The sequence below is a fragment of the Ursus americanus genome, chromosome 35 (assembly GCF_024610735.1).
Source record: "Ursus americanus isolate L20-20 chromosome 35, mUrsAme1.1.p, whole genome shotgun sequence".
In the NCBI taxonomy this organism is placed as follows: domain Eukaryota; kingdom Metazoa; phylum Chordata; class Mammalia; order Carnivora; family Ursidae; genus Ursus; species Ursus americanus.
The window spans coordinates 1,665,214-1,684,887 of record NC_142161.1 but is presented as its reverse complement, the minus strand read 5'-3'; the positions used below and the strand labels follow the sequence as shown (position 1 = coordinate 1,684,887).

General features: G+C 36.2%; 1 long non-coding RNA gene across 1 annotated transcript in view; it reads left to right on the top strand.

Moving 5' to 3' along the window:
* Nucleotides 1-19,674, top strand: part of LOC123780123 (uncharacterized) — a 105,612-nt gene that overhangs the window by 2,240 nt on the left and 83,698 nt on the right. The window contains exons 2-3 of the long non-coding RNA XR_015723002.1: nt 16,058-16,258; nt 18,131-18,600. This is a non-coding gene — a long non-coding RNA (uncharacterized LOC123780123). The remainder of the gene's footprint in view (nt 1-16,057; nt 16,259-18,130; nt 18,601-19,674) is intronic.

The following is a 19,674-nucleotide window of genomic DNA, read 5'->3' as shown; positions in this document are numbered from 1 at the left end:
TTTTTTAATGATTTTTTATTATATTATGTTAGTCACCATACAGTACATCCCCGGTTTCCGATATAAAGTTCGATGATTCATTAGTTGTGTATAACACCCACTGCACCATGCAATACGTGCCCTCCTTACTACCCATCACCGGTCTATCCCATTCCCCCACCCCCCTCCCCTCTGAGGTCCTCAAGTTTGTTTTTATAGTCCATAGTCTCTCATGTTTCATTCCCCCTTCTGCTTACACCCCCTTTCTTTATCCCTTTCTTCCCTTACCGATCATCCTATTTCTTATGTTCCATAGATGAGAGAAATCATATGATAGTTGTCTTTCTCTGCTTGACTTATTGCACTTAGCATTATCTCCTCCAGTGCCGTCCATGTTGCAGCAAATGTTGAGAACTCGTTCTTTCTGATAGCTGAGTAATATTATATTGTATATATGGACCACAGCTTCTTAATCCAGTCATCTGTTGAAGGGCATCTCAGCTCCTTCCACGATTTAGCTATTGTGGACAATGCTGCTATGAACATTAGGGTGCATATGGCCCTTCTCTTCACTATGTCTGTATCTTTGGGGTAAAGACCCGGTAGTGCAATGGCTGGGTCATAGGGTAGCTCAATTTTTTAATCATGACATTTGCTTACCATCATATTGTTTCACTCATTACTTAGTAACACTAAATATAATTTTAAATTTAATGTGTTACAGGTTGAATTGTGTCCTCTCCAAAAGATATGTTCTCGTCCTAACCCCTGATGTCTCAGAATATAGCCTTATTTGCAGATGGAGTCTTTACAGAGGCAATCAAGTTAAAATGAGATCGTTAGGGCTGACCCTAATCCAGTACGATGATGTCCTTTTAAAAAGGGAAAATTCAGACCTAGAGACAAACATGCGTAGGAAAAAGAAAAAATTAAGACCTAGGGAGAAAACAACTGTCTATAAGCCAAAAAGAAAGGCCTGGATCAATTCTTTCCCTCATGACATTCAGAAGGATCCAAACTTGCCAACATCTTTATTTTGACTTCTAGCCTCCAGAAATATGAGACAATTTCTGTTGGCTAACCCACTCAGTTTGCAGTAATCTGTTACAACAGTCTTAGGAAAGTAATACAAGTATATTCGTTCCAATTTTATATGAAAACTTTCCATTCTAAAATCCAGTATTTTATATTATCTTAATTTTTAATTCTTTAAAATCAGTTCATAATGATTAGTGGTTTAGTACTGTATAAACATTGTTTAAACATATTTATAGACATGAAATTTTTCCTTGCCTTTCTTCCATGATATTTGCCTTTACCTGTTATAATTCTTCCTCTCTGCCCATTTATTTCCTAAATCTTTTACTGACTTCTTTACTAAACAATTCATGTGAGAATTCCTGTCTTGTCCATCTCCTCTTTCCCTTAGGCCATCTTGTATATATATCAACTACGTCCGTGTATAGCTGTGTAGGTATATAGTCAAGTTATTAGTAGGTCACCTAGGCAACCCCAAATACTGACTCATCTAATGGCGTGACAGAGCAGCAGGGCCAAAGATTTCATCGAAATGTGAATGTACCCCGAGTGACTCAGTACCAGAAGCATATGAAGAATGGAGGAGAAATAAATTTTGAAATGTACATAACTGAAAATTCTTCTAATGTTCAATGAATAACATGCAATTAGAGAATTTGGTTCTCAAGTAATAGAAGTTCTTTCTTTTTGGGTATATGCAAAGATAAGCACACTATTTTTTAGTGGCAATTACACAAAATAGAATTTATCAGAATTCCTGTGTTTGTAGGGTACAAACCTGTGAAGTCAGTGAGTATGAAAGTAACAACTTGTGTGAAGGAAACTTGAGATTTTTCCCAAATTTGAAAACAATCCTTAAAGTTATATGATATTGCATTAACAAGTTATAATGCTAAAAATATTTTTTTAAACAACCAATGTTTTAAAAAATCAACCATGCTAGTGGAAAAGTAGAATTTTCTTTTTATTATGTGTATAGAAAATTATACTGAGGCACCAAGGTGGCTTAGTTGGTTAAGTGTCTGATTTTTGATCTCAGCTCAGATCTTGATCTCAGGGTCATGAGTTCAAGGCTTGTGTTGTGCTCTAGCTGGGCTGGAGTCTAGAAGGAAGGGAGGGAGGGAGGGAAGGAGGAAGAAAAGAAGGAAGGGAAGGGGAAGGGGCAAGGGAAAGGGAAAGGAAGGAAAAAGGGAAGGGAAGGAGGGAGGGAGGAGGGAAGGAAGGAAGGATGGAAGGAAGGAAGAAAAAGAAAGAAAGAAAGAAAGAAAGAAAGAAAGAAAGAAAGAAAGAAAGAAAGAAAGAAAGAAAATTATATCACCAAAGCACTGGAATTTGAAGAGGAGGTCAAAGAGTACCCAGCCAAAAATATCAGAAAAGAAGTGTTACAGAAGTACGTCAGAAATAAATAGCATAAAAATACGTTATTTCTCTGGACTTTGTGATGTTTAAGGTATTAGTTTTTTAAAATTTGTAATTTATTATTTCTTTTCTCATTCTAAGTAAATATCCCTGTCCGTATGTAATTCTGCATTTATGTTTTTTTATTTTGCGAACTATATAATATCATTCTTTAAAAACCAAACTAAATGCATCCCAACTTAACTTTTCAAGCCAGATTTCAAATATGCCTTTTTTAACATCACCTGACATGAGGAGGGTAGAGTAGAAAAGGTCAGAGTTAAAAAAAGATAGTAGTTTTACCATGGTTAAAATATCTTATTTTGTGAATTTCACACACACACAAAATCTGATTGTGTGAACCCATTGCTAGCAGCTCTCCCAGAGCTGTAGAAGGGGCTTGGACAATTGAAACTCCCCAGTAAATCTTCTTGTGCCCCGCACTGAGTATCAGCCCATCCTTTCTCCATAATTCTATGGCCATAGGTTCAGTCATTCATTGAATAAATTTCGGCAGGGCATTTAGTACATATGAGGCTCTGTTCTAGATGTGGGTGTAGAAACAGCGAATAACAATCCATGTTCCCACAGAGCTTTTTTGTCAGGTGGGGAGAGGGGAACAACCAATTAGCAAGTAAATACATAAATAACCAAGACTATTTTAGATAGTCATATAAGCAATGCAGGAAATAAAATAGGAATTGATAAAGATGACTGGGGTAATGAGCAACCTGAGATAGAATTAGAAGGTGATTCTAAGAAGAAAATATTCTGAGACATAATAATAAACATAAACCATTTCTATAAATATTTTAGGAGAAATAATTTTAGAGAGAGAGGGTGAGCACACATGTGAGTGGGGAGGAGGGGCCGAGGCAGAGGGCGAGAAAGAATCTCAAGCTGACTCTCTGCTCAGCTGGGAGCCCTATGTGGGACTGGATCCCAGGATCCTGAGATCATGACCGGAGCTGAAATCTAGAGTCAGACACTCAACAGACTGAGCCACCCAGGCACCTTAGAAATTATTATTTTTTTAATAATTTGTTATTTATTTGAGAGAGAGAGAGCAAGCACGAGCAGCAGGGTGGAGAAACAGAGGGAAAAGAAGAAGCATGCTCCCCGCTGAGCAGGAAGCCTGACGTGGGGCTTGATCCCAGGACCTCAAATTCATGACCTGAGCTGAAGGCAGATACTTAACCGACTGAGCCACCCAGGTGCCCCTCAGAAATTATTTTAAGTAGAGTAAATAATAAATGCAAAAGCTGTGGGCAGAAAACTGTTGCATGTTCAAGGAATCTAAAGATGGTAGTGTTGGCTAGAGCAGGAAAGCAGAGAAAGGTAGGAAATGAGGAAGGGGTGAGAGCATGATGTTAGACTTTCAAGGCAGGACTGTTGGACTAATTGCAAAAGGCTATTCCTTCCTGAATGTTCCAAAGGCACTTCAGATTTAACATATTTAAAACCAAATTCGCCATCTTTCTTCCACCAGCATGTTCCTGCTTCTACGTTGCCCATCTCATTTAATGACATCATCTCCCCTCAGTTGCCCGACCTAAAAGAATCTCCTACTCTGCCCTGTAATTCTTCCCTGATTCCAAATCTAGTTTATTAACAAATCTTATTTGCTGATTCTTCCTCACAAATCTCTCTCGTCCTGCGCCCCTTTCCAGGTCACTGCTCCTGTTCCAGTTTACCCCTTCACCATCTCCCCTGCAGTTTCACCTCACTTCCCTCTTAGAGACCCACTGCTTTTCCTTTTATTTCCTTGAGTTAGTCTTTACACAGCAGCCCTCATGAGCTTTGCAAACAATGATCGGTCATGTCGCTCTGTTGTTAAAACGCCTCCAAATGGTCCATCACCGCACAAATAAGAATGTCTACACCATTAGACATGGAATCCAAGATCCTTTAGGTCTGACTATTGCCTATGACTCCAGTCTCCATCACACAGATTAATTCTCCAACAAAACCAAACTACTTTCAATTTCCTTTATGTTCCCACCGCTTCAAACCTTTATTCTTTGCACATGTTGTTTTTGACATTTGGAACGACTATTCCCATTACGTCCCCTGCTGTGTCCCTGCAAAATTCACCCTGAAAAGCCTAGGTTTAGTGTCCATATTTTTTGGTAACACTTCTCTTGAAGCTTTCTCTCCCCACCACACACCACCACCAGGACTTGACCTCTCATTGCCTCTGTTTGTGCTGCTTTTTGCACATAGAATCATTTTAGAAGTCTGGTTTCCCCCTGTTGATACCCATTAGAATGATTTGATGCCTGTACTTCAAGCAATGTGATGAGCCTACAGAGCTTGTCCCTGAACAGTACAGCTATCGATCACAAAAATAAAACGTTAGACCTACAGGGAATTTTTATCATAAAGGTGATCCCTTCATCATACAAATGAAGGAACCAATAACCAGAAAGGTTAAGCAGCCAACAGCACCCTAACTAGTTTTTTATGGAGCCCATAGTAACTTCGTATCTCCTGCCCCCAGAGCTTTAGCCTCGGGCTTTGTGTGCCATTGGGGATTTCTCCCCTCCTCTCCCTTATTTACGTTCACGGATGTTATCTTCAATGGAAAGCTGATCGGTAGCTATGGATGCATTTACTTTATATTAAGCACTCTACCAACATTCGTGAAGGGATGAAATAAAAGGCTTGAGTTTGTAATGATCTAATTGATACTGTCAACGGAGTGAGACTAAGCTTAGGAAGCCTATTGCTTCATTCCTTAATTCTTCTGTCAAACATTCCCTAATCACCTTTAATATGCAAAATGCCAAACTTTGTGTTGAGAATGAAAAGGCAAACAGAAAATGTGCTCTTTGCACGCCAGAAAGTCACAGAGAAATAAAACACATGATCATAATGCTAAAGCAAAGTTAGAAAAGCCATACTGAAAGTGTGAATAAATCAAGAAGTGCATGGTTCTGGAAATCTCTTAGGAAAGAGTCACCGAGTTTTTTTAGAGAAGATTATATTTGAGCTATACATTCCTTCATTTATTCATTCATTATTATTCATTTATTTATTATTAACGAGCACTTAGCTTGTTAATAACAAATTTTTTAAGAAGACAAAACTAAAGGATGAATCATGAAATAACTGCTCAATCAGTGTTATTTTTAGGGGCAGCTTGACTTAATCTCATTGACAGTGCTGCTTTATTCATCACACCATGAAACTAGATTCAAGGAATCTTCAAGGAAAGCATCTGAATGCAGGCCCTGGCACTTCTGCAGAGCAAGTTTCTTCATTCCGAATCTGTGGAATAGACCAAAAACCCGAAGCATCTGGCAGGATATGTGGCAGCTGGAAAATCCCCTAACCACATATTTTAAAGCCCGTAAGATGCTTGTGGTTTAACACGTATATGTCGTTATTCTAACATTCACTAAAATAAAATGCAATTACACATTACTGAATACTATTGATTTTCTCTTAGGATAATTTCAGCTGTTAATTCCCTCAAATCATATCTTAGAACTCACTTGTGTGCTAAATGGAAACCCAGAGAATAATTTACATTTTTCTTTTTAGTGAAGATATAAATGAATTAAAACTTTAGAAAAAATAACCCAAGGCCCTCAAGAACTGATTATCCCCCTTTCTTTAACCTGAATTCTCCTTTTATTAAGAAAGATTCACTATTCAGGGAACATTTTACCTTCATTCATAAAATGGAGTCTTTCATTTCTGGGGACTCATGACAAATGAACAAATGAAGGGACAGATGAAGACTCATTAAGGGACTTGTTTGAATTTAAATGGGGGAAAAGATTTCAAATAGGTAAATTAAATATGCAGATATATGTGCATATATGTATCTGCATATACATATACTTGCCTGTGGTTTTCTTCAGTAAGTTAATTTATAGCTTTTTTTTTTTTTACTTTAATGAATAGGAAATGGGTGTGCATATGAATGGGTTTTAATCTTTGCAGCAGTTCCACGATGTCTCCATTGCTTTTCACTTAAGAAAACATATCCAGCCTTTGCCCACCTAAATCAGGATATTTCCATTAGAAGAAGAAGGAGGAGGGGAAGAAGGAGGAGGAGGAAGAGGAGGAGGAGAACCACCTCACCAGGTCCAGTGTGATGCCTTGTTTTACATTAGGTGTTAAAGAAATCTGTACAAATGTGTGCAGCTGTTTCCCTTCAGTCAGTGATAGTATTTATTCGGAGACCTCCTGCAATTTCATGGCCGATGACTCCTGTTGCCATAAACCATTCAGAGGGAAAGGAAAACCCAATGAGTAATCACTGTGCACTGAAAATGTCATTGTAAAAGTAAGGTGGCAGAGACAAGGCCTCTAGAGTTGAACTCTGAAGACCCAAACCAACTCTAATCAATCTGTTAGATTTTGTTACTCAAACTTGGTAGCATTTTTATGCTGCTTGAGCCATTTAATATTATTTTAAACAATGCCTTTACTTTAACATGAAATACTAATTAACCATTGTTAATTCCATAAGATATTTTTTTTATCCCCTTTCCCTTCCATTGGCTATATAACAGTGATTATAGTTCTGTAAAATGCCTTGTTTTCTTCATTTTTATTAGAAAAACTAAATTAATAAACTTGAAACCTTTCATTAAAAGAAGTTCTTCAAAATTTAGTATCTTAATGTTCAAAATAAGTAACTAAAGGGTAGCATAAGAAAATTTTAAAAAAAGGGATAATCCTTGATATATAATGTGTGTGCATATATACACAAAAATGATAGATAGATAGATGATAGATAGTCATAACATTATTAAAGCAACATTTTCTAGCCTGGGATATATTTTCAAAAGAAAATAGAAGCATACGCACCTAATTTTATTTACATGGTAATTTTTCACTTTTTTATATTAGGCGAAAAGGTAATAGGTTTTTTTGTAGAGTTTTTTCAAAAGAAATAGTTAAGGGGCACCTGGGTGGCTCAGTTGGTTAAGCATCTGCTTTAAGCTCAGGTCATGAGTCCTGGAGTCCCAGGATCGAGCCCTGCATCAGTCTCTCTGCTCATCAGGGAGTCTGCTTCACCCTCTCCCACTCCCGCTGCTCATGTTCTCTCTTTCTCTCTCTCTCACTCTCTCTCAAATAAATAAAATCTTTTAAAAAAATAAAAATAAAGTAAAAAAAAAAAAAGTTAAAACCCATGTTAAGAAATCCCCTTTTAATATGAAAGTGACTTTTTATTTTATTCTATTTTAGTTCAATATAGTTAACATACAGTGTTATATTAGTTTCAGGTGTACAATATAGTGATTCAGCAATTCCATACATTACTCAGTGCTCATTGTCATAAATGTACTCTTAATCCTTGTCACCTATTTCACCCATCCCCCCACCCAACTCCCTTCTGATAACCATCAGTTTGTTCCCTGTAGTTAAGAGTCTGTTTTTGGTTGGTTACTTTTTTCCTTTGTTTTGTTTCTTAAATTCCACATATGAGTGAAATCATATGGTATTTGTCTTTCTCTGACTTATTGCACTGAGCATTATACTCTCTAGATCCATTCATGTTGCAAATGGCAAGATTTCATTCTTTTCTATGGCTGAGTAATATTCCATTGTATATATATATCCCACTTCTTTATCTATTCATCTAGTGTTGGACACTTGACGATATTTGGCTATTGTAAATAATGCTGCAATAAACATAGGGGTACATATATCTAGCCGAATTGGTGTTTTTGTATTACTACATCATATGGTAGTTCTATTTTTAATTTTTTGAGTAACCTCCCATGTCTTCTGCCCATTTTTAATTGGATTATTGTTTTTTTGGTGTTGAGTTGTATCAGTTCTTTATATATCTTGGATACTAGCCCTTTGTTGATTATGTCATTTTTAAATATCTTCTCCCAGTCATTAGGTTGTCTTTTAGTTTTGTTGGTCATTTCCTTTGCTTTTCATTTTGATGTAGTTCCAATAGTTTATTTTTGCTTTTATTTCCCTTGCCTTAGGAGAAATATCTAGAAAATGTTTGTATGGCCAGTGTTAGAGAAAACACTGCTTGTGCTTTCTTCTAGAATTTTTATGTTTCAGGTTTCACATTTAGGTCGTTAACCCATTTTGAGTTTATTTTTGTGTACCAAGTAAAAAAGTGGTCCAGTTTCATTCTTTTGCATAGAGATTTCCCAACATCATTTGTTGAAGAGACTCTCTTTTCCCCTTTGCATATTCTTGCCTCCTTTGTCAAAGATTAATTGACCATATAATTACAGGTTTATTTCTGGGCTCTCTATTCTGTTCCATTGATCTATGTGTTTATTTTTATGCTGATACCATACTGTTTTGACTACTACAATTTCGTAGTATAACTTGAAATCTGGGATTGTGATACTTCCTCTTTGTTTTTCATGATTGCTTTGGCTATTCAGGGTCTTTTGTGGTTCCATACAAATTTTAGGTTGGTTTGTTCTACTTCTGTAAAAAATGCTGTTGGTATTTTGATAGGGTTTGCACTTAATGTGTAGATTTCTTTGGGTAGTATGGACATTTAAACAATATTTGTCCTTCCGATTCATGAGCATGGAATATCTTTCCGTTTGTGTTGTCTTTGATATCTTTTATCAATGTTTTCTAGTTTTCAGAGTATAGACTTTCATCACTTTGGTTAAGTTTATTCCTAGATATATTTTTTAAAGATTTACTTATTTATTTGCCAGAGAGAGCGCACAAACAAGGGGGAGGAGCAGAGGCAGAGGGAGAAGCAGGCTCCTCACTGAGCAAGAAGCCCGATATGGGCCTCCATCTCAGGACCCTGGGATCATGACCTGAGCCAAAGACAGACGCTTGACTGACTGAGTCACCCAGGGGTCCCTAGTCCTAGATATTTTATTATTTTTGGTGCAGTTGTAAATGGGATTATTTTCTCAATCTCTCTTTCTGCTGCTTTATTGTGTATAGAAATGTAATGGATTTTTGTATATTGATTTTTATATCCTGTGATCTTACTGAATTCCTTTATTAGTCCAATAGATTTTTGGTAGTCTTTTGGGTTTTCTGTATGTGGTATCATAAGACATTCCTTTCTTCTGAGAGGAACTGAAATAATCATCATACTTGTGTTTTCTATAGCTAAATCATTCCTTAGTTCTATGTTCTCTCACACAAAGCATTGGGTCATTTTCCTTAGAGAAGATAGGTTTTTTGTTTTGTCTTAGTTTCATTATTAAGCAATTGAGAGAATCACTTGTATTCTCTGTATCTCAGTCATCAGATGGATCTTCTCAGAAGAGGATTATTCCCCAAAGGTGGTGCATGGTTACAGAGATGTTAAGGAGTGAAGGGACCATACCTTCTATTTTTTGTAACTCCCAGACTTTCCAGTTCAGATTCCTGTATCTAAAGAGAGTGCAATTTCAAAGCACCCCAATGATGTTGTGCTAACTAACTTTTTGTGCTGTTTTAACTTCAACTAGTGCTTATTAGGTCTGTAGGAAGCTCTATTTTTAAAAACGATCTTTTGCCATTCCAGTATGAACTTCCCCAGATGGAGTTCTTCATCCCCTCTGAAAAATAATCATACCTACTTCTCTATTGTTGTTGATAGTTCCGTTTGTCTCTCCTCTGCAACATCATTTCGTTTATTTATCGATAACCTAATATTTCAGGTCCAGTTTGCAGTTTTGAAAACACAAAGATGAATGGGCCATATTCTCTGACTTTAAAGAATTCATGGAATAGTCAGAACCAAAACACATGGTCAAAATCCAATACTGTAAGGATGATGGCATGTGTAGATCAAGGGGTATGACGGGAACAAGGATGCAGAATACAAACTAAGATTTGAATAATCAGGAATTGCTAAGTAAAATCACCAGTTGTGTTTTAGAGAATGAAGAGTAATTATTCAAGTAAGGCAGAAGGAGGAGATAGGGCATTCTAAACTGAGGATAAAGCTTTTCTTTCTCTTTTTTTTAATGAACATGAAGTACAGAGCTTGTATCGAGTATAAAAAATTGCACATATAACTAGTGTATCAAATCCATCTTCCTTGGAATGAAAGTATACATGACCCTGATCCTCCTCTTATTATTCTTTATATTCATTTGATGAGGCTAATCATTTCTCTTTTCTCCAGCTGAAACTCAGATGGAGTTTCCCTCATGATTTTTCTAGTCAGTTCCTTCAGTCAATTATTAAAATGCCCAGTCCCATAAAATAGTCAAGATTCCTAGTTGATTTAAAGTTAAAATTTCCCTTTCCCATCTTTTTCTTCCAGTTGAAGAAGGGGATGTGGAAGTATCTTCTCTTTTGCACATAATATAGGAAGATTGGAGTTAATTCAAAGGATATGTAGAGTCATTGAAAATACCTGATCATAACCGTAGTATAGTTATATTTCAGTTTGTAACTATGCTTTGTTTAGAGAATGGATTTAAAGAAATAAGACCAGACGCAGAAGAGAACAAAGGAGATTTCCCCCCAGTTACCCATGATAGATCTAGTAGTGATGCAGAAGAAAGAAAAGGGAAACTAAGAAAGTAAAATCTGTGTGCACTGGGTGATTGTTTAGATGTGAGTGGAGAAGAAAAATGTGAGATCAAAGGTAAATCTCAGTTTCCATATTGGATGGGATGGGTGGAATCTGCTGTTTCTGTGGACGTATACAGAAGGTGGAGTTTTAGACAAGATGTTAAGCTCAGTTTTAAATGTGTTGACTTCAGGGGCGCCTGGGTGGCTCAGTCGTTAAGCGTTTGCCTTTGGCCCAGGGCGTGATCCTGGTGTTCTGGGATCGAGCCCCACGTCAGGCTCCTCCACTGGGAGCCTGCTTCTTCCTCTCCTACTCCCCCTGCTTGTGCATATGAGACAAAGTGAAGATGGCCATTGGACCCTTGTATCTATTACAGAAGTCTCAAGTAGAGAATGATGATGGTTGAAAACTTTACTAGAGATAGTTATAAATGTAGATATAAGTACATGGAGTATACATATACATAAGATCTATGTATCTATACTTTTTTCTAGAATTTCCATTTGGTTCTTCAATGAACATTTCAGTTTATCTGCTAAGATTTATGTGTTTAATCATTATGTGTGTATTTTAATTTACATACTGAGCCTAGTTATTATAAATGCTTTTAAAATCTTGTCTGCTAATTACATATGGATCATCTCAGAAACCCTAGTGATTGCTTGTTATTGCTGAAATAGTTTGAGAAATTACTCATATGATAGAATTTATCATTTAAAGTCTATAATTTAGTGGTTTTTAGTATATTTATAGAGTTGTTCATTGATTGCTTTTTATTCTGAGTATTAGTTACATTTTAAGGTTTCTTTGTATAGCTAATAATATGGGATTATATCCAACATTGTGAATGATACCTTACAGAGACACTGGATTCTGATATATTCTATATCTGTATGTATAGACACACACACACACACACACACACACACACACACACACACACACGGCTAAAGTGTTAAATCCACAGAATGGGAAAAACAAGTAGTCAAGGGAAGAAGACACACCTGGGCAATGCCAATGTGTATAATGAGTGGTCTACACAAAGAAGACAGAAAAGAAAATGAGAATAAGTAGAGGTTATGTTATCACAGAAACAAGACGTATTATTTCTAACTTAGAAGTTTTGATTTATTAAAAATCTTAACTTCTCAATTCTGTCAAGATTACTTATTTCCATTTCATTACAAATATCATATACGTTTGCTAAAACTTATTGTAAGTGCATTCATCCTTCCAGAAGTTAAAAGAAAATGCAATATAAATAAATTAAAAACAAAAAAAACTTCCTTTAAAAAAAATGTCCATGACTGCCTGATAAATCTGGATTACTCCTTTTTTTTGTTGGGGGGGCGGGCAGTGAAGGGAGTGTTGGTAACTATGTTGTGATCAACATCTTTTCATTCTCTGCTCCCTGCTTAGCCATTTGGGATGCAGGGTTTCTGCCAGAGTTATAATGCAGGTGTTCTCTAGCACATTATCATTCCATGATTATGTATACAGACCTTGGATTTACCTCTGTTTCTGGAACTCTCTGTCATTAGGAACATAAGTTTATCACTTTGACCTTTATCTGTGATGGAGTTTTGTTGAAATCCCCACCATAAATCATACTGGTGTTAACTATTTGTCTTAAAGTCTTTAGGGCCATTATCTTATAAACGGAAATTGAAAGCATCTTTATCTCAGTTAAATGAGGTACACATTTTTGTATATGAGAAGAGATATTTAGAGTCACCTAACAGAAATCTTTGAGTAAGATTGGGATAAGTCAACTACTTTTCTGGTTGAGTAAGTATTGTCAGCTTTATTGTTACTACTAAGAATTTTATCAGCTTAGAACTTGAATTTTGATTTTAACCATGTTTTCAGAAGAAATTTATATCTTTTCTCCTATAATTTTTTGAATGAATTATTGTAAAATGAAGTATTCACTGAGTGAGCTATAATAATGGCATCTACTATTTACATAGCACTTACTATAATTTTGTTCAAGTATTTAAGGAATAAAATACCAAATTTCACAATAAACACAGAAATATTGAAGTTCACTTGTATCCATATCAGGTATAGAAGATCTGGGATGGATGGATAGATAGATGATAGATAGGCAGATAGGCAGATAGGCATAAATGAAACAATGAGAGAACCAGTCGATTTCTCAAACTGGTAAGTAGTATTTCCAGACCACAGTGTTATAACTGACTGAAAACTGGTACTAAGGAGAAGACTAAGACCTTATTATTGTCCTCAAGGATATTTTTTCCAACTGTACTGAGATATAATTGACATATAACATTGTATAAGGTTAAGATGTACAAGGTGATTGTTTGAACACATATTTTGTGAAATGACTACTATAATAAAGTTAGTTAATACCTCCATTATCTCACATAATTACCATTTTGTTTTTTTGGTGAGAACACTTAAGATCTACTCTCTTAGCAACTTTGAAGTGTATAACGCAGTATTGCTAACTGTAATCATCATTAGATGCCCAGAATTTATTAATCTTATAACTAGAAGTCTGTACTCCTTGACCAACTCTTCCCATTTCCCATCCTGTGGCAACCACCATTCTATTCTCTGATTCTGAATTTGGCTTTTTCAGATTACACATGTGAGTATTTGTTTTTCCCTGTCTGATTTATTTTACTTAGCATAATGTCCTCAAAGTCCATATAGGTGGTCATCCATGGCAAGATTTCTTTCCTTTTTATGTTTGCATAATATTCCACATTGATCAATTTATATGGAATATATATATATTCCATATATATGGAATATTTGCTATTTTTCTATCCATTCATCTATTTATATGGAATATATATATGGAATATATAAATATATATATGTATATTTGCTATTTTTCTATCCATTCATCTCTCATTGCTTAGGCTGTTTCTATATCTTGGTTATTGTAAATAAGGATGCTATGAACACAGGGTGCAAATATCTCTTTAAGATAGAGATTTCATTTCCTTTGGCTGCATGCCAGAAGTGGAATTGCTGGATCATATGGTAGTTCTATTTCTAGTTTTTTGAGGAAACTCTAAACTGTTTCCCATAGTGTTTGAACCGATTTACATTCCTGCCAACAGTGTATGGGGGGCTTCCCTTTCCTCCACATCCTCACCAACACTTGTTACCTCTTTTCTTTTTGATGACAGCCATTCTAACAGATGTGAAGTAGTATCTCATTGTGGTTTTGATTTGCATTTCCCTGATGGTTAGTGATTTTTTTCCACGTAACTCTTGGCCATTTCCTCAATTATATGTTAACCCAATAGAAAGACAAAGCTAATGTATGAAACGAAAGACAATTTCTGTTAAACTCTGTGGAAACAACTATAAGAACAACAGAAGACTAGACTTCATTTTTACTGAAAATCTAATTGCTGAGAGCTTTCACATGCATTCTCTTATTTAATCTTCACAAGAATGCTCTGTGGTGACATTATTAAGGCCATTTTGTAGGTGAGAAACTAAGAAACCTGTGCTAATTCACAAACATGACTCAAATGCAGATTTATCTCATTCAAAATCCTGTGATCTTTCCATTATTCCACGGAAGTAGTGGTGAAGGACTCAGACTATAGTTTCTTTGCTCTGTTTTTCACATGAAAGTAGATTCTGCATGCTAAACTCTGTTTTGTATCAGTGAAGCTCCTTTAGGTGGCATTATTTTACATTTGTAAAGGTTAAAGTAATCCGGTTTTTCTGGGGGGGGGGGACTTTTCTCTTTCCAAGGATGGGTGATAACACTCTCAATTTAACCCAAAAGTAGTAGACCAGGAAGGTTTTACATAACACAACTTCCCAGCTTTGCCAACCATGGATATCTTTAGGAAAGTTAAGTCAAGATTTAAATCTCAAATATATAATCCCACTATGAAGTTTCAGACTTCTAATATGAGGTTTCAGAATTTCTAATACATGTTCAAGCAAATGCAGATTTCTCTATTTTTTCCTTGCAGAAAACAAAATTGTGATCGTCATAAAAACAGACTGCATTATGCACTTTTTATACCACTCATAGAATCTAATATGATGCTAAGAGAGTAAAAGTTATGGTAGTTGCTAAATAAGTCTGGAGGCAAGAGCCTCACTACTGTCTAACCAAATAAGTATTTTACATTAAGGAACTTCAAGCCAGGCAGGAACTGTAGACAATCATGAAATGCTATTGGTGAGAAACGTAGGCCTGTCTCATATGTCTAAACTTGGAGTTATCTTTCTCACCCAAATATATGTAGTTATTTTCCATATTTTTCTTTTCAAACTGTTGTTACCATCAAAACATACTGAATATATACAGAGCTTGGTAGCCTCGCCAGAAGTGCTGCAAACGATGAAGAGTTCAAAGTTTCAAGAGGTGGTTTATACCATTGAAAGGTGTTAATAATTTTTAGAGCAAACTAGGCCTGAAGACATCTCAGATCACACTACGTGGTAACTTCAGTATCCCCTAAAAATAGTGACAGAGCCAATCTCAGTGGACATTCAAGATTTGCCTCATTTGTAAATACTATCTGGGCTATGTGTGTAGAGTGAATAAGAGATTGATGTTTACAGACCTCTGTTAGATGCCTCTCCAACTAGATTATACTGCTTATTATCATCACCCCTAAGATGTTTTTAAGTCAACTTTTAGAGAAAAACTGATCCATTTGTTCAACACATATATATTTTTTAAATTTTTATTGAAATTCCAGTTAACATATGGTGTAATATTAGTTTCAGGTGTACAATTTAGTGAGACAACACTTACATACAACACCTGGTGCTTATCCCCAGTGCATGTCTTAATCCCCATCACCTGGGTAACCCATTCCTGCACCCTCAACACATACTTTTGAGCACTATGAAATAAACCTTAATCTCAGTGCAAGAGATACCACAGAGAACAAGATACACAAAGTTCACACTCTCATAGGGTTTATGTTCTCATGTAATACCCACGTCTGCATCGCATCTTCCCTGAAAGTCGGTATTTATTTTTATTGACTGATATTATAAATATCTTTAACAAAATATATCAAGTGAATTATAATGAAAGAAAATTAACTTTTGTCACCTCATTGGTATATGATATTGATCAATGAATAAGTGAATTAATTATTTTCATCAAATATGACTGTTATTAACATAGTTCTGCTTTCATTTTAGGTTTGGAGTACGAGTCAAAATTTACATCCATGCTGGATTTTACTAAAACTATAACCTCATTTGTGGCAATTAGTTTCATGTAACATCCAGTTTCTACTAAAGGACATTCTGGAAGGTATTCTGACAAGGAGTGGAGCATTACTTGTTTTCATCTGACCGCTAATAATCAAATTCCAGCCAGTCTGCAAACTTTGGTCAAAAGTAAGTGTCACTTAATTGTCTAATAAATTATTTTCTGTGGTGTTTCTTCCCCTCATAGTTGTTTTTTTTTCCCCCACTATGAACTTTTCCCGCTTTTCAGTTTTTCCTTATCTTAGTAGTCAAGTTAGTGTTATAGGAAGGGTGTATTTCTTAACTGCAACCCAAAAGACTAAAAATAAGACTGACAGTGAAATTCTTAATAGAAATTTTTTTAAAAAATGGCAATTATCATTTTAAACAAAATAATTTAAAATATATAATTCTATGCCCACTGAAAATATCCTTCAAAGTAAAGGTGAAATAAAGACATGTCCACAAAATTATAGTGAAGAGAATTCACTAGTAGTAGATAGATACTAAAAGGAAGTCTTCAAGAAGAAGGAAAATACTCCTAGAAATAAATACAGAAAAGAGTAAAAGTGCTAAAAAAACTAAAGAATGGAAAAACATGTTATTTCAGCAGTATCCAAAAGAAGTCTTATGTAGTTATGCCAATGTCAAATAGGGAATATTTTAAGGCAAGAAGTATCACTAGAAATAAAGAGAGAGCAAAAAAATAAATAGAAGAAAAACACTTCATAATGAAAAAGGTCAATCTACCAAGAAGATTTAATAATTCTAAAATTGTGTGCATCCAACAATATAAGTTCCAAATATATACAGAACAAAGTGGCAAAAGTAAAAGGTGGAGTGCAAAAATCCACAATGAAGATTTTAACACACATTTCTCATAACTAAGTCCAAGCAGGAAAAAAATTCAATAAGCACATAGAAGATCTGTAGAAGTTATTAAGATATTTACCTAATTGATATATATGAAGTGCTGCAGAACAAAATAGATGAATGCACAGATTCTCTTGACATTCACATGAACATTTATCAAAGTGTATTGTAAAAAATTTTATATAGGCTGGAGTAAAAAGAAAATCTCAACAAATGTTAAAGTACTAGATAATTCAGAAAGTCCTTTGACCCCAATGTAGTTAAACTGGAATTCAGTCATAAAAGATGACTAGAATATGTCCTTATATTTGAAAATAAAGCTATATATTACTAAATAATCCACAGACAATATTTTGAACTGAATTAAAATTTTTTAAAAATCTAGTATTGCCTGCAGAGGCAGGCAAAATTGTTTAGACAGAAGGTATTACATTAAATGTATATATACAAAAAAAGAAAGGCTAAAAATGATTATTCTAAAGGAGTTAGATAATATCAAATTAATTCTAAGAAAATGGAAGAAAAACATAAAGAGCAGAAATAAAAATTTAAAAATGTATGGAACACTAAATAGTCAATAAAAGTATTAAACAGCCAAAAGTTGATTTCTCTATAAATTATAGACTAATAGATTTGATACACTCCTAATAAGATCTACTAAGAGGGGCATCTGTGTGGCTCGGTCAGTTAAGCGTCCTACTCTTAATCTGGGCTCAGGTCATGACTTGAAGCTTGTGAGATCAAGCTCCGTGACAGGTCTGTGCTCAGCGTGGAGTCCGCTTGAGATTCTCTGTCTCCCTCTTCCTATGCCCCTCCCCCACCCTTACAGCTATAATCTGTGTGACTATATAGATAAAGGAAGAAATGTTTTCTCTAAACAAAACTTCGTTCAAGCTAAAAGACATCACAGACCAGCTACAAAAAAAAAAACAAAAACAAAAAAAACCCAAAAACCAAAAAAACCGAAAATAGTTTAAATTATGTTCTGTTTCAAGAAAACAAAGTAAGAGATTCATCTAGGATTCAGCAGTTAGAGATTAGGAATATAATAATAAAACTATTTATGGAAATCTGTATCAAAAACTGATTTTCAACCTTTCCAGTTTCATGGCGGTCTCATAAATAGCTACCGTATTTTCATCCTTGCAGATACGAGAATGCTCGATGCCTATCAAAAAGGAATGATGAGGCAGAACAGATGAATGAAGTAGGGAAGTCTTTTGAACAAACAAATCAATACAAAAGACTTTCTTTAATAATAGAGTGTAAATCCAACCAGGAAGGCAGTTGTGCCAGAGCCGCCTTGGAATTCCCCCAGGAAAGACAAGGCAAGAAGGAGTCAACACTTTAGGCTCAGCCGGTTCGAATTACTCTGGTGCGTCTGGGGCCGCAGAGGTTGTCTCTAGTTGCCTGAAACCCATTCAGGGCAGAGAAAGCACTGGGCTCCGCATCTTCAGCTCCGCACTCGCACCTGCATCGGGGAGCAGCTGTGGCTCCGCCTCCTTCCCGTCCAAGCGTGAATAGTCGGTTGCCCACCCTGCATCACATGGCGCGCCCTCCTCGTTCGTCCCACTTCCTGTCCTGCTGTGGATGTTTCGTAGCACGTCACAGAGACAAGGGTGAGTGCAGTGTAATAAGGGATTTGGGGAGAGGGGGACCACGTTCGTGAGCTTTTGTGAACGTATGTTGCTATAATGACGCTATTTTATTACTGGGTACTGCTGTGTCTCTTCCGGTGCCTCCTGTAGGCATTAAGCTTTGTCAGAGGGGCTTAGGTATAGGAAAGGGCGTCGTGTCCACGGGGTTCGGTACTCTCCACGGTTTCCGGCACCGCTGCGGTCCTGGCACGTGTGCTCCCCAGCAAGGGCACACGACCCTACGGGCGTGGGAGGGAGAGCTGGGTAAGACGTAGTTGGGGCACGGACAGTGCGCTGCTTGGTGTGTACATGAAAACGTGCTTGTGGGAAGGTTGTCGTTATCTTCAGGAATCCTCTAGCTCCGGGAAGGGCAGTCTCTTCCCGGGTCTGAAGGCTCCCAAGAGAGGTCAGAACGTCATAATATACAGAAAATAACCAAGCACAATTAATACACATACCGACTGTTGACAAGGGTGTGGAGGAACTGGAATTCTCATACACTTGGGAAGACAGTTTGGTAGTTCCTTTACAGTGTAAACATTTACCTGCTTTGTGACCCAGTGATTCCACAGTTAGGGGTCTCTCTACCCAAGGGAAGTGAAAGTGTAACTCCATACAGATATTTGTACACTCGTATGAGGTGTATAGCTGGTGTATTTCGGATAGCCAGGATTTTGTAAACCATCTAAATGTATGTCAGCAGGTGAGTGAATGAACTGGTGGTGGTGAAGTCATGTAATGGAATACTGTTTGTTAACACAAAGGAGCAACAAGTGAATGTGCACGTGAATGAACAACACCATGAATGAGTCTCAGAATAATTACGCTGAAAGAATCCAGTGCATGCCAAATGTCTATAATATATTTCATATCATTCTAGAATTCTTATAAATTTATGTAAAATATATGTAAAATTGTAGAAAATGCAATCTAGGATGACAGAAAAATGTTCAGTGGTTTCACGGGGATGGGGTGAGTGTTAGGGAGATGTCAATGGCAAGGGGATCATGTAACTGTTTGAGGTGATGCATTTGTTTGCTATTTTTGGTGTCAGTT